This window comes from Lactuca serriola, chromosome 9 (genome assembly GCF_051521515.1).
Source record: "Lactuca serriola cultivar US96UC23 chromosome 9, Lser_US96UC23_V15, whole genome shotgun sequence".
Taxonomy (NCBI): domain Eukaryota; kingdom Viridiplantae; phylum Streptophyta; class Magnoliopsida; order Asterales; family Asteraceae; genus Lactuca; species Lactuca serriola.
The window spans coordinates 112,123,488-112,138,994 of NC_136416.1; the positions used below are offsets into that span (position 1 = coordinate 112,123,488).

Consider the following 15,507-nt stretch of genomic DNA (forward strand, 5'->3'; position numbering starts at 1 on the left):
ACCAAGTTACCCAAGACAGCAGGTGGTGTCGCTACCATTTGGGTGATCGTTGACATGTTGACCAAATTTACACACTTCCTACCAATAAAGGAAACCGACAAGATGAAAAAACAAACCAGAACATACATTAAGGAAATCTTGCAATTTCATGGCGTACCAATATCCATTATCTCCGACAGGGATATTCGATTTACCTCACAGTTCTGGTAGTCACTTCAAAAATATCTGGGAACTAGGTTGGACATGAGTACATCCTACCACCCACAAACTGACGTGCAGATTAAGAGAACTATTCAGACGCTAGAAGACATGCTAAGAGCTTGTGTGATAGATTTTGGTAAATCTTGGGATACCAATTTACCACTTATCGATTTCTCATACAATAACAACTATCACACTAGCATCAAGGTTTCTCCATTCGAAGCCCTTTATGGCCGCAAGTGCAGATCACCGATGTGCTGGGCTGAAGTGGGTGACACACAACTAGATAAAGGACAAGTCCTTAATAGCACTCTCACTGACCCAGATATCATAGGAGAAATGATCGAGAAGATTTTCCAAATTCGAGAAAGATTAAAGGCTTCTAGAGACAGATATAAGAGTTATGCGGATAACATACGAAATCCCTTGGAATTCCAGGTCGGAGACCAGGTGCTGCTAAAGGGCTCACCCCTAAAGGATTGATACATTTTGGAAAACGGGGGAAACTAAATCCAAGGTATATCAAGCCACTCGAGATCCTCGCCAGGATTGGCCTAGTAGCATACAAGCTCCGATTACCGCAAGATCTAAATAACGTACATCCTACCTTTCATGTGTCCAACTTAAAGAAGTGCTTGTCCGATGAAACTCTCGTCATCCCTCTTGACGAAATTGAAATCAAGGAGTGTCTCCACTTAGTGGAAGAATCGGTAGAAATCATGGATCGAGAGATCAAAAGAAAGAAACAAAGTCGCATTCCGATTGTGAAGGTCCAATGGAACGCTAAGCAAGGACCCGAGTTCATCTGGGAACGCAAAGATCAGATGAAAAAAAATACCCGCATTTATTCCCTAACCCTTGAAGTCCCAGTTAAAACGCTAATTTCGGGAAGAAGTTCCCTCTAACGGGGGGATGATGTGACAACCGTCAATTTCTAGTCAAGTCAAAGTCAAACAAAGTCAGCGAGTCAAACTGGTAAACTCAACTAGTGCTTGTATGATAGGGCTTACTCTATATTTACTATTGTACAACTCTCTATATTAATACAAAGTGTCACTCAGAAGTTTCAAATGTTCAGAAATTGTAAACCCTAACCAGGGTGAGTGATGTAATGACTCTATAAAGCACTATTATGTTCCCATCGGGGGTGTAAAACACTCATAACGAGGCATAGTGGGGTTTACAAAACTTTCATTACGGGGACAAACACTAACAAAGGCTACACATAAAGTCCCTCTAAATCTCTCCCACTGTATCTCTATCTCTCCGAAATCTCTCCCAATCTCTCTCGAACCTGTTGGTAATAAAAATATGCTTTTCTAACTTTTCTTTAAACATCCATATCATCCTGAACCTTCACTTGGTCGATAACAACTCAAAATGGAAGAAGGAGGTCAAAAAGGGGCCTGGAGGTTCGCAGGTTCTTGTTCACCTACGAACGCTCGCAGGCCTTCGTATGCACTAAACACCTTCGCTTCTTAGTCAACGTTCACATCTAAGCCGGAAAAGTTCACATAGGACTCCTCAAGCGGAAGACTAATTAGACTTTCTCTCGTCCAAAGTATGAGTGAATGGTCGATTATGTAAGAAAGGATTTGTTCACAACCGATTCTATCCAAGAGCTTGATTTTGCTTTTCTTGTTCTCTTTTTTTAGTTAGGCCCAAGACAGTATAAGATATAGCTTGACTAATATACTAAGATGATAGCTAGAGACTAGAGATGAGAGTGCATGATCTAGATTTGTAACAAATATTCGACTTTGCTTATGCAAATTGTTATGTACCAAAACCAAAGAATATCGTCGATGGGATACAAAAAAAGAGGATCCTACAGCGCTCATGCACCGTCTTTTCACCCTCCTACTGCTGGTAAAGCTAGCAGTCTAATAAAATTTCTGCATGTTAAGACAACACACTAGTACATTTTCATTGACCATTGAGACCAACCCCCAAGCCCGGTCTTTGAACTAAAAAAGATGGAATAGTAGAAAACTTTAGACTGACTATCATCGCGCTTGAAGTCCACCCAAGAGAGTTCCCCGGCTTCTCGTGATGAGCGCAGCGCAGCAACCGGTGTTTGCGCCAGAGGAGGGCGGCGAACTGGACAAACTCGCAGGTATAACCTTCGCAACGAACCAGGCAAGTTTACATTCTAGCCGGGCATCCTCGCCTGCGAGGCCCTCGCTCCAAACCTTACCGTCGCAATCGGCTTGGTTCGCAACCTCCTCACCGAGAGCTCTCACATAACCTCCCTCGCATCGAACTTCTTTCCACCTGCGAACCTCCTCGGGTGCAAAACCATCCCCCATTATGAACCCACCTTCGCAGTCACTACCTTCTCAGAACATCAGAAGCCCTCGCAGGTTCGCATTTTACTTCCAGGTTTTCGACCACTTTTGCATTTTAAGCCCGTTTTTTATCATTTTAAAGTGAAAATTTCACCAAATTTGTATTTTCATCATTTAAAACCCTCTAAACTCATATTTTATTCCCTTTTTGAAGAATTATTATCTATAAATCATATCTTTTTTTTCAAGATAACACACAAAGACTTGTTGACTTTTCCCATAAAGTTATGACACCAAGCCATCCCCACATCAACTTTATGTCACTATTCACACTCTATCTAGTCAAATCATTATCCTTTTCAGCTTTACCCAACACTTCATCAGATTTTTCCTTGAGCAAGTCTACTCAAGAAATCTTTATTCTTCACCTATGAAATCTCATTTGCATCCTCCAAAAAATAAAATTTCTCTCTCTCTCTCTCTCTCTATCTCTCTCTCTCTCTCTCTCTTGCTCTCTCTCTCTCTCTCTCTCTCTAGAAATCAACATCCTCAAGAAGTCTCAAGATTTTCCTCCGTTCTTGGTAAGTTCTTCATTCTACTCCTAAATATTCTACACTTCTTCATAAAAATCATGGATCATTTACACAAATATCGACATATTTGTTCATAGGATCTTCAAATCCTCAAGCATCCTTCAAGTGTTCTTGACTTGAAACTCCCTTTCTTCAACCTTCCACCTTAGGGAATCACTTAAGGTGAGTTCATACCCCTACATTTTCGTATTTTCTTCAAGTTTTAGGGGGGGGGGGGGAATACAAGTTACAACACCCAAAACATATTCTAAACTATATCAACAGCTTTCATCAGAAAAGTTATGGTCTATTCATGAACTGTTTTAACCATCTTAACCTTAATATCTTTCAAAACTGTTCAATATGCCTTTAGTTCGGGTTTTGTCCTTTCTAATGACTACTTGCACACGTTCATACGATGTTTCTACAATTTATGGCGATTTTTACAAACTGCCTATCATTTCAGAAATGATTTCGGACCAGTTTGTGAATATGGACATTTTCACACTGGTTAGAGACCTCTAAAAATCATAATAAAAATTATGAACAAACTATAAAATTTTTCTAAACTCTTAGAGTTTACGGAATCAGTTTTCGACTTACAGTGATTTTTCTATAAACTATCTAAAACAGTGACAGAAAAGATAAAACTAGTAAAATAGTTTATAAATTCATTAACACTTTGTAACATGTTGAGCAAAGTGTATAACAATGTTTAGCTACATCTTGATTCTATTTCATGTTAGTTTACTTTCATGAAACAAAAATTTTCATTCATCATAAGGATTTTCATTCATTACAAACATATATGATAAACTATAATAGGTATAGTTTATGGATCATTACACTACAAAATCACTATGAAAGGTTTCCAATTACACTACAAAAAGGGTTTTCATTTACTACAAACATATAGGATAAACTATAATAGGTATAGTTTATGGTACATTAACACTACGAACATACTAAGGAAGGTTACATTTACACTACAAAAAGGGTTTTCATTTACACTACACGCAAACTCGTTGAATCAAATTTGTGAGATGTTACTTCATTGTATTCTTTAGAGTACTATTTAAAGTCATGTATTATAACCATAGTCTCCTATAGGGAGAGCGTGAAACTTGTATATAGATCTATATTGGGACCGACAATCGCGCACTTTAGCTGGATGCAACAGCTAGACCGGCAGGCCTGGGGTGACAAATGTCAAAACATTCTGACGCCTGAAGTACGTCGTAGCAGGCTTACTATGTCAATTGCATGTTTATAATTATTCACATGGGGAAACAACGACACATATAGTTGACGAGAATTCTTACATTCAAATGGGTTTTAATTATTTAAAACTGCATATACTATCATAAGTATGGAAAATACTTGTACATTTCGGTATTTGGATGTTAAGACTACAACTCATTTTATAAGGAAAATATTGAATTTTTCTTGAACATACACTACATTTACAAAGAAAGGTTTTCAACTCTACATACAAAAGGTTATGTACTCACCAACTTAATTGTTGACACTCTTTCAAAATTACTTGTATTCTCATGTAATCAATAAAAACAGGTAACTACCAGCTTTTGAGGATGGAACGCTACGACATCAGACAAACTATTTATCAGTATAGTGTAATTGATTTTGAAACATGTAACTCATGAAACCATGTAAATTTCTTGATTATATTTATGATGATTGTATTTACTTTGATCACTATTATACTCGTTGTGATGATACTATACATGAAGTCTTCCACCCCCGGATGTTTCCGCCATCCTTAATTTGGGTGTATGACAAATTTCATCCAAATCCTACAAAATCCAACTAACCAGACAACCCTAAGTTCTTCAAAATAGATTTGATATCCATAAATTAATATTTATATGAATTAATATTAATCGACCACATCAATAACAATAGAATCAACTACTTGATTGGATTGAGAACTTGTTTTCTCCATATTGGTAATTTTCTCCATCACTAGCAACTTCATGGTAAGACTGAAAAGATTGACTTGATGAAGAATATTGATCTTGAAACTGAATTTGAAGCCCTAATTTCTTCGTAATTTACTAAGGATTAAAACCCATCAAACACGTATTCATTTTTTCGAAAAACCATATTTCATAGGGTCTAATTTTCGCTAAAAATATCAAAATTTTAGTTTTGTTTACATATTTACAAGATCACAAACACAACTAGAACAAAACCCATATATGAAATTGATAAAAAGAACATAAAGAGATGTATATATGTGTATATGTACATGTACATGTATTTCGAATGTAAGAAGGTGAGGGCTGGTAGAAAGAAAAGAGAGAGCTTTGGTTTACATCTTTAATGGTGGAAGAAGAGGAAGAATATGTAGAAGGTTGGAAGCCTAGCGACTATGTTTTAAAGAAAGTCTTCGCCGATGAGATCAATAATGCCAACAAATCCACGAGTCGGGGTTGTCTGTGATGTCGACGACGATGCCATTGCGTTGCTTGATTATGTTATTTTTTCAATGGTAGTGGATTTGTAGGTTTCATACATTTTCCTATAACGCCCATTAGGCGTACCACCTTTCATGGATGGCTGATTTTGACTTGCAAGGGAAACAAATCAACTGTTATATATATATATATATATATATATATATATATATATATATATATATATATATATGCATCTGATTTATGCATAGTTAGTTGGTTCGCACCCTAAAAAGAAGTTCACTGTTAAACTAATATATATATATATATATATATATATATATATATATATATATGTATACCTTCTCTAATAAATAAATCCTAAATTGTCATTTGTCCTATTTCTACACCTATATTTGGCATGTGTAATCTTTCTAGCCATCTTCTAATTTGAATTCCCACTTAAACTATCCACTATCTCTCTGTAACCGTCTTTCTAGGAAAGAATTGCATTCAAAATTTTGCTACAATAACTTTCCAACTACAAAGTCTATAAATTAGGAAGTATATAAGGGACTTAATCAGGCAATATATCGATCATATCGATTAATTAGGAAACATGGATTAAATAAAAATGATTAATCTTTACTTCCGCTTCTATATATTTCCCTTCTCAGTCAACTCCTACTTCAAACTGTTTTCCATCATCATCATTTTTTGGATTATGAAGATTAATATATAGTAAATCGCCAAATAAGGGGGGGGTGAAAGCGAAATGAATATCACCGCTTCAAATTGATTTTGTCCACGTTTCAGTTTCTATTACAACAAAAAAAAATCTGTAAATCAAAACCCAGAGAATGCCTACATCAACACAAAACCCAAATGGTATGTCAAATTAATTTATATGGTTTCAATTTTGAGATTCAAGTCATCACTTTCGGATGTATTATTGAGGTAGCTTTTATGCCTCCAATTGTCACGATTTTGGTGTTTCTATCTGTTTACAATTGTTCTTCTTCTTCAATACGTTTTTCATCCATCCATTCTTTAATTTGTTCTTATATCATATTTATTGTTTTCGATTTTTTAATTATCGTTAATGTGTGTCTATGGTATTTAAATGTCATAATGTCATGATATTCAAAAACCATTTTGTACAAGATTTGGTGACGGAAAACTTGAATTTGATGTTTCACTCTATGTGTTTGATAAAATGTCCATGAGAAGTTATTTTTCACATCAACCATTACACAATATGTGTCACTTGCTTTGCTCATTAAATTTATTCCAAACATTTCATGACTTAGTATTTCTTTTTATATTATTTTTAAATGCAAGTAACTAACATCGAAATTCCAATGTAGAGAAAGTAACTTAACATTTATCTTTGTAGATAGACACTGAAGATATGACATCCCATAATTTAGGGCATAGACTATGAATGACTAACTTACGGTAAATCTGTTTATAATCGAACTCGTTCAGTTTTATTACATTTAGTGAAATGTAAATGAGTCCAATTCAATTTTTATAGGATATTAGATAATACCTTACTTCCAAATGTGTAAACTGTAAACCGAATCAAACCACTTAAACGACAACGTTAACTAATGCATTAAAAACTAAAATTTTGCATTAAGCAGTTTTGAGCAATACAAACATTAAAATACTACATAGTTCGTGTACCCCTATTTTCGAAAATGTAAAGAACATCCAAAACAGAGTTTGTATGCAAAAGATATGATCGTTTCAAGAAAACAAACTGGTATAATACTGGTTTTACCTGTTTTAAGTATGCTATTTCACACCGATGAGATACTTACGCATTGTCGACAAGATTTCTGAGAGCGTTTTTGGAATTGGACTAAAGCCTATTATTTAATTTCATACTCAAAATATTTTTAGTAAAAATATTCACAAAAGTCATGAAAAACGGACACCGTGATCCGTTTAGACGCAAAACTTCGAACGTAATTTCCTAGAATTCCGTAATTCTAAAAATTAATGTAACACCCGTGACTTGAGATAATGCTAACTATTTAATTTTTGTAGTTATTTGATAGACTATGAGATTAATGTTGGATTATTGATTTGGGCCTTTATTAAGTGGGTCGTTATATGTTTGGGTTGAATGAAGACGTATGATGGGCTTAAGCTTTGTATACGCGGGGCGTAGTGGCAACATTGGATGCAGGGGTGAAGCACATAAGCATATCGTACCAAGGGTAGGCACAGTGTACGCGAGCAGAGTCAAAACCCGAATTGTTAGGTTTAGGTCATGTATATGCATCAATATATCCCAAACCCCAACCTCCTTATCAGCCTCCTTAACTCAGAAACCCTAGAAACCTAACCTCCCTCATCCTTGTGTCATTTTGATATTGTGAACCCAATTTTAGTGGCTTGGAGCTTGGAAGGAGGGATTGTACTGAAACCACCACCAACACTGCAGTATTTGATATGATTTGCTTCTAGTGCAATCAGAGGGGCCATAAGAGGTCCCGATATCCGAGTTTAGCAGCAGCAGCAGCGGGACAAGTGGCAGCACCCGCTCTTGCAACATTGAGGATTACCGATGGCCGTTAGGGCCGGATAGAGGTGCCTATGTTGAGTAGCAGGGCTTTTCAACTGACTGTGGAGGAGACACGTGCAACTCCCGATGTTGTGACGGGTATGTATCTTCTCCTTATCTCTTTATTTATATTGATTATTTCTTATGTTTATGTGTTTTATTATAGGATCATTCCTTGTGAACGGTATATCTACTCTGACATTATTTGACTCGAGGGCTAACCAATCTTTTGTATCACTCGCACTGAGCAAGAGAGTTTTTGAAGCTCTAGAAGAGTCGGACTGTCCACTTGATGTAGAGATAGCAGATGATAGGACCGTTCGGGTTGTGAGGGTTCACCAGGGATGTACACTACAGTTGTTTGATGAGAAGTTTTTCATGGATTTATTCCATATTCCCTTGGGAGGGAATAAGGTTATCGTATGTATGGAGTGGTTGAGCCCCAATGGGGTAGTGACCGATTGCGAGCAACATCCAGTACGAGTTAGGACCCCAAGTGGGGGAGGGTTGGTGATTCAGGGCGAGAGGTCACAACATGGGCCGACTTTGTGTTCAGTAGTGAGAGTTAGGCGCTACCTTCAACAGGGTTGCGCACGTTATGTCGCCTATATTATGGATACCCGGGATAAGGGTAAGGCGACTGTGGATGATGTACCAATCGTACGGGAGTACCTGAACGTGTTCCCAGAGGATTTGCTTGGGGTACATCCGGAGAGGCAGGTGGAGTTCATGATTGACCTAGTTCCTGGTGCGGCTCCGATAGCCAAGGCAGCATATCGTTTGGATCCTCCCGAGATGTAGGATTTGTCTACACAGCTGCAGGATTTGTTAGACAAACTTGTCAGGCTGAGCAGTTCGCCATGGTAAACCCCAATTCCATTTTTGAAGAAGAAGGACGGGTCACATCGGATGTGTACAGATTACCAGGAGTTGAATAAGGTAATGGTGAAGAACCGTTATCCCCTCCCGAGGATTGATGACTTATTTGATTAGCTTTAAGGTGTATCCTGGTTCTCCAAAATTGATCTACGGTCAGGTTATCACCATATGCAAGTCAGGGACGACGATGTGCAGAAGATAGCCTTCCTGTCGCGTTCATGGATCTCATGAACCGTGTGTGCAGACCGATGTTGGACCGGTTTGTGATAGTCTTCATTAATGATATCTTGGTTTACTACAAGACTCAGAAGTCGCACGAGCTGCACCAGAGGGAGGTGCTGGAGACACTAAGGAGGGAGAGACTTTTCGGAAAGTTCTCCAAGTGCCAGTCTTGGTTGCGCGAGGTGCGGTTTCTGAGGAACCTTGTCATCCAGAAGGGCATTTTAGTCGATCCGGCCAAGGTAGAGGTCGTGATGCAGTGAGAGGTTCTGTGGTCTCCATCCAAGATTCGGAGTTTTCTTGGTCTAGCAGGTTACTATCGAAGATTCATCTAGGATTTCTCGAAGATTGTTGTTCCTTTGACCCGACTGACCAAGAAGTCAGTGACATTCCATTGGGGGATTAAGCATCAGGCAGCTTTCGAGACTCTTAGACAGCGGTTGTGGGAGGTACCGATTCTGACTTTGCCAGAGGCCACGCTTCGATCACGTGTATGGGTGCAGTGCTAATGCAGCGGGGTCACGTGATTACGTAGGCATCGAGGTAGCTGAATCCTCATGAGGCGAACTATCCGACGCACGATTTGAAGTTAAAGGCTGTGGTTTTCGCCCTCATGATTTGGCAACACTACCTCTATGGGGTTCGTTGTACCATTTACACAGACCATAAGAGCTTGAGGTACCAGATGGATCAGCCGAATCTAAACATGCGGCAACATCTTTGGTTGGAGGTGGTGAAGGATTATGACTGGGAGATCCTTTATCACCCAAGGAAGGCCAATTTAATGATTGATTCTCTCAGCCGTAAGGTGATCACGGCTCCGATTCGAGATATATGCTTGAGGATGATAGTGATTACTACGTTGTTGAATGGATTCGGGAGGTGCAGGTTGAGGGTATGAAGGAAGAGCGCTGGAAGTGTGAGCGAGTCATAAGTCATGTTGAATTATTTGATTATGACAACTGCGGGTTGGTGACCCTACATCGGAGGATCTAGGTTCCTTACTAGGGCAGTGTACGCGTGGTTCTGATTGATGAGGCTCATAAGTCGAGATTCTCCATCCATCCTGGGGCGACGAAGGTGTATTGGGATCTTCCCCTGATTATTGGTGGCCCTGCATGAAGCAAGGCGTAGCATGGTATGTGGATCAGTGCTTGACATGTAGGAACGTCAAGGCCGAGATCCAGCTACCACAAGGCAAGATGCAGCCGTTGGAGATTCCTGTGAGGAAATGGGAAGACATCACTATGGATTTCATCATGAAGCTTCCCAGGATCGCACATGGAGTGGATTTGATTTGGGTCATCATGGATCGGTTCACCAAGAGTGATATTTTCATCCCAATTCTGGAGAGTATATCATTAGAGAAGCTATCCGAGATCTTCGTATGCAAGGTAGTGGCGCGTCATGCAGTGTCGGTTTCGGTTATGTCCGACCGATATGTTCATTTCACTTCCAGATTTTGGAAGAGTTTCCATGACGAGATGGGTACTCGTCTTCACTTGAATACAACTTTTCACCCTTAGATAGATGGGCAGAATGAGAGGTCGATTCAGACTCTAGAGGATATACTACACGCATGTGTATTGGATTTCGGTGGAAGTTGGGATACGTATCTTCCGTTAGCGGAATTTTCATATAACAACAATTATCACGCTAGCATAGGCCGACCTCCCTTCGAGATGCTCTACGAGAGGATATGTAGGAACCCAATCTATTGGGGACAGTTCAGTTAGAGATTAATTGGGGAGTACTGAGGTGGTACTCAAGACCATGGAGAAGATCCAGTAGGTCCGGAGTAGGTTTTAGACTGCTCAGATTCGACAGAAAAGCTATGCTGACAAGCACCGATCAGACCAAGAGTTCCAGGTAGGGAATAGACATGGTTCTCCTGAAGGTGTCACCATGAAAAGATGTCATCCGGTTCATGAAGCGGGGCAATCTGGGCCCCAGGTACATCAGTCCGTTCAGGGTTTTGTCTCAGGTGGGCCGGGTTGCTTATCGTTTGGATCTTCCAGTTGAGCTCTGCTAGATCCACAACACTTTTCATGTCTCCCAGCTACATAAGTGCTTACTGGATGATTCCATAGTTGTGCATTTAGAGGATATTCAGGTGGATGATAGCCTAAACTACATCGAGAGACCAGTAGCCATTCTCAACAGGAAGACGAAAGTGCTGAGGTATAAGAGGGCGGAGCTGGTAAAGGTGCAGTGGTTGCATCGTAAGCGGTCCGAGTTGACTTGGGAGCCTAAATAGGAGATGAGGGAGCACTATCCGGATTTGTTCAAGGCAGCTGACTTCGAGGACAAAGTCTTATTCAAGTGGGGGAGAATTGTAACACCCGTGACTTGAGGTAACGCTAATTATTTAATTTTTGTAATTAATTGTTAGACTATGAGACAAATGTTGGATTATTTATTTAGGCCGTTATTAACTGGGTTGTTATATGTTTAGGCTGAATGAAGACGTATGATGGGCGTAAGCTTCACGTATGCGGGGCGTAGTGGCAGCATTGGATGCGAGGGGCGAAGCACGTACGCGCAGCGTGCGCGAGCTATCTCAAAACCCTAATTTTTAGGGTTTAGGCCATATATATACATCATTATGTCCCAAACCCCAACCTCCTTATCAACCTCCTTAACTCGGAAACCCTAGAAACCTAACCTCCCTCATCTTTGTGTGATTTTGATCTTGTGAAGCGCATTTTAGTAGCTTCGAGCATAGAAGGAAAAGAGGAAGTTGGTGAAGAAGAACTTGTATAGCTTGAGCTTAAGGATCTGAGACATCGTCATCATTTAGCACTCATTTCAGGTAAAAAGCTCAAAACTTGCCTCGTGAATTTTTAGATCTCTTATAATGGGGTTTTATACCTTTTTGGTCCCAAGAATGGAACTTTATGGTTCCAAATTCGTTTCTAGGCTTAGGGTTTCCGCGCTTCATGTCTAGTAATAATTTACACCTTACCTCTCATGGACAATATAAGAGTGTCTTATGTATGAGAAATGTGCAAGTTTTTGATCTTCTTTCTTCCCTTCTTCTTTTCTCTAAAACCGTGAGTATGAAGGAGCTCCAACCTTTAAAGCTTGGTGCTTTACTTTGGTGTTTAGAAGACCTCTTGAGTTGTTCCCTTTAGTGCTTATTTCAGTTAAGCACTTAAAGTATTTAGACACTCAAGAATAGATGTGACAACCCGAAATTTCCATTCTGAACAAACCATATCAAGCCAATAGAAGTAGACCAGTTACAGTGAAAACTCGGATTTCGAGTATAAGTGTGGCAGTTTTCAGGATTTACACTTATGAAGATATTAGGAGAGTGGTTCAACTAGGGTTTTGTGCAACACTGTTATTCCATTACTCTAAGACATTAGAGTTCATTCCGAGAATAGAAATATTTTCTGCCAAAAATATCAGTACTATAAATAGAATTTTGAACCAAATTGGTTCATTAGTTGAATTCCAATTAGAGAAAAGCCAAATGTCCTCTCACGGATCTTCGGGTTTTTATCCCAGATTGTGAGTATACTTCTCTAGTTGTTTTATACTACTTGTTATAAGCTTAATAACATAGATTTCTTTCCAAATAAGTGAGATCCAGGAGTTTACCGCCCAAGAACGTTCTTGGGGAGTAAACTCCATTTTAAGGTCCTTAAGGGTTCAAATGACCCTCAAAGCTTTAGAACTCGAACTAGAAGCCTTAAACTCATGCTTTATACCAAAAAAACCATTAGAAATCATGGCTAGAAGGGAGTTTACGGCCAAGAAGCTCCTTAGGCCGTAAACTCCATGTTTTAGGTGCCAAAATGCCTTCAAACTTTCCCTAAGGCTTAGACTTTATTTTTCGCATGTACTCCTAAGTGTTTAGAACCTAGAAAACTCATGGAAACACAAGTGTGGAAGACTTTACGGCCAAGAGTATTTCTTGGGCCGTAAACTCCTTTAAAGGGGTCAAAGGACACCCTAAATCTTTCCTTAAGCCAAGAGACTATTTGGGCAAGTACCTAGATGATTTTTGGACTAGTTAAAATACTTAGAACACCAATAATGAGGGAGTTTACGGCCCAAAAGGTTCCATGGCCGTAAACTCCATAAAATGGTACCATTTGGTGCCATAAACCCTCCTAAAGCCAAGTACTAAAGTCTAGATTTGTTCCTAGAAATGTTTGAGACTTGAAAGCACCATAATCACCCTCCCAAGGGAGTTTACGGCCGTAAACTCCAAGGGAAAAGGGTCTTTGGGCCGTAAACTCCCCAAAGGAGTCAATATGGTGCCCAAACACTTGTATAAGCCTTGAATCAATTCCCACTAGAGTTGTAGTAATTCTAAGCACCATTTCAAGCCTTGGTTGGGAGTTTACGGCCAGGAGCTTACTCCCCTGGGCCGTAAACTCCAATGAATATGGTCATTAGACCTTAAACTCACATTAGGGGCATTGCACTCCTTAGTTGCAACCCATTAGCCTCCTAGCACTTGACCAAAAGTGTTATCCTCGCGCTTAAATATTATTACTTGTATAATTAGTGTTATAATCACTAATTATTTATATACATATGTTTTCATATGTAATTAGGATCATTGTGTGTGTCTAAATGTCCACTTGACACCAAGCACTTGTCCGATCCTTCCGTACGATAACAGTCCGTTCAATTCCAGTCACTTGCTGCAGGTGAGTTGATACCCCTTAACTAATGTTTTAAACTATTATTAAATGTTTTATGGGGGGGATACGAGTAGAATCATGCTTATTATGTCAATCACAAGTGATTTGTAAGTAGGATTATATTTACTTACTACATCAATCACATGTGATTAATATACTGCATTCAAATGATTTGGCTACTCATTAGCCGTTTTACCAAACATTTTCCTTCAAATGACTTTTATAAACATTTTATATGTTTTAAACTCCTTATTAAACTGTACATCTTACTCCGTACATTACCTTCCAAACTTATTTACAACTGCGTTTCAAACAAATGTTTCCTTATACTTAAACTGTTTTATCAAACTTCTGCCTTCAAATTGTTTTATAGATTGACATCAAGTCGATCTTTCTTGAAATAATATTTATGCTTCCAATGTATTACAAAACTTATTTATGCTTTTATATTATAAATTGCATGCCTCTATATGTATAGTTATATAAGAAATGTTTAAAAGACTTAGGAAGGCTATCCACCCTATTTCCTTTTCGCGCCTTGAGATGTGGTCTGGTGGGATGTCTGGTATTCGTCCAAAAGTCGTTTAAATATTAGTTATATATCATGTGTACATATATAGTCATAAAAGGTCCTTCCAGTTCAACATATGCCCTTGGGTAGCAAGGGTATACATCCATGTCCATACTTACCAGATAGATTACTAGTAAACTACCATATGGGTTGTTTAGGAAGATACTAGAACAATTACTAGAATGCGATATCATACAATGAGTCAGTTCATTCATGAGTCAATACTTTCTAGAACATATACAACTATACTAGGAAGAGAACATATACAACTTTACTAGGAAGAGAACATATACAACTATACTAGGAAGAGAACATATACAACTATACTAGGAAGAGAACATATACAACTTTACTAGGAAGAGAACATATACAACTATACCGGGAAGAGAACATATACAACTATACTAGGAAGAGAACATATACAACTATACTAGAACGATTACATTACTATACTTGCTAGGTAGAGAGCACGTACATTACAGCTAGAACAGTTCATTACAGTACATATACAAGAATACATTAATTATTGTGATTTAAATCGGAGCATGACTTAAATTTCATGGCTCGAGTTGTAGCCAGAATTCTCTTGGAGGGAGAGCGTGAGTTTGCGTATAGATCTATACTGGATTGACAATCCTACACCTTGCTGCTAGCTACAGCCGGACCTGTAGGTCTGCGGGTGCCAAACGTCATTCCGTTATTACGACCATTCATTATGTCTTTGTTACTAGTCGATAGTATGGTGCAATTTATCACATAATGCCTTAATATAAATCCGGTTTAAGGTAATTAGTACGACAATAGTTCTTATAGCTCTACACCATAGTACTATTTCATTTTCCCATTACATTCACTTCGTGAACATTCACACGACGCACAATAATGTAGAAACTATATTTTTGGATAATGATAGTTATACTTGGGAAAATACATACTCTTACAAGAGACACACATTCAGAACAGTTAGGTCTTGGTAGAAGACTACATTTAGAATAGTTAGGTCTTGGTAGAAGACACCTTCATATACTAGTAGGAATCATAGGGATTCTAGGGTTTTTCAAACACTTATAGTTCATATACACTTTCAATACTTAAAATACATAGACTTACAAATTCTTACATAC

General features: G+C 38.6%; 1 pseudogene; it reads right to left on the minus strand.

The window, feature by feature from the left end:
• Positions 1-15,507, minus strand: part of LOC145076037 (nuclear transcription factor Y subunit A-3-like) — a 122,379-nt pseudogene that overhangs the window by 71,319 nt on the left and 35,553 nt on the right.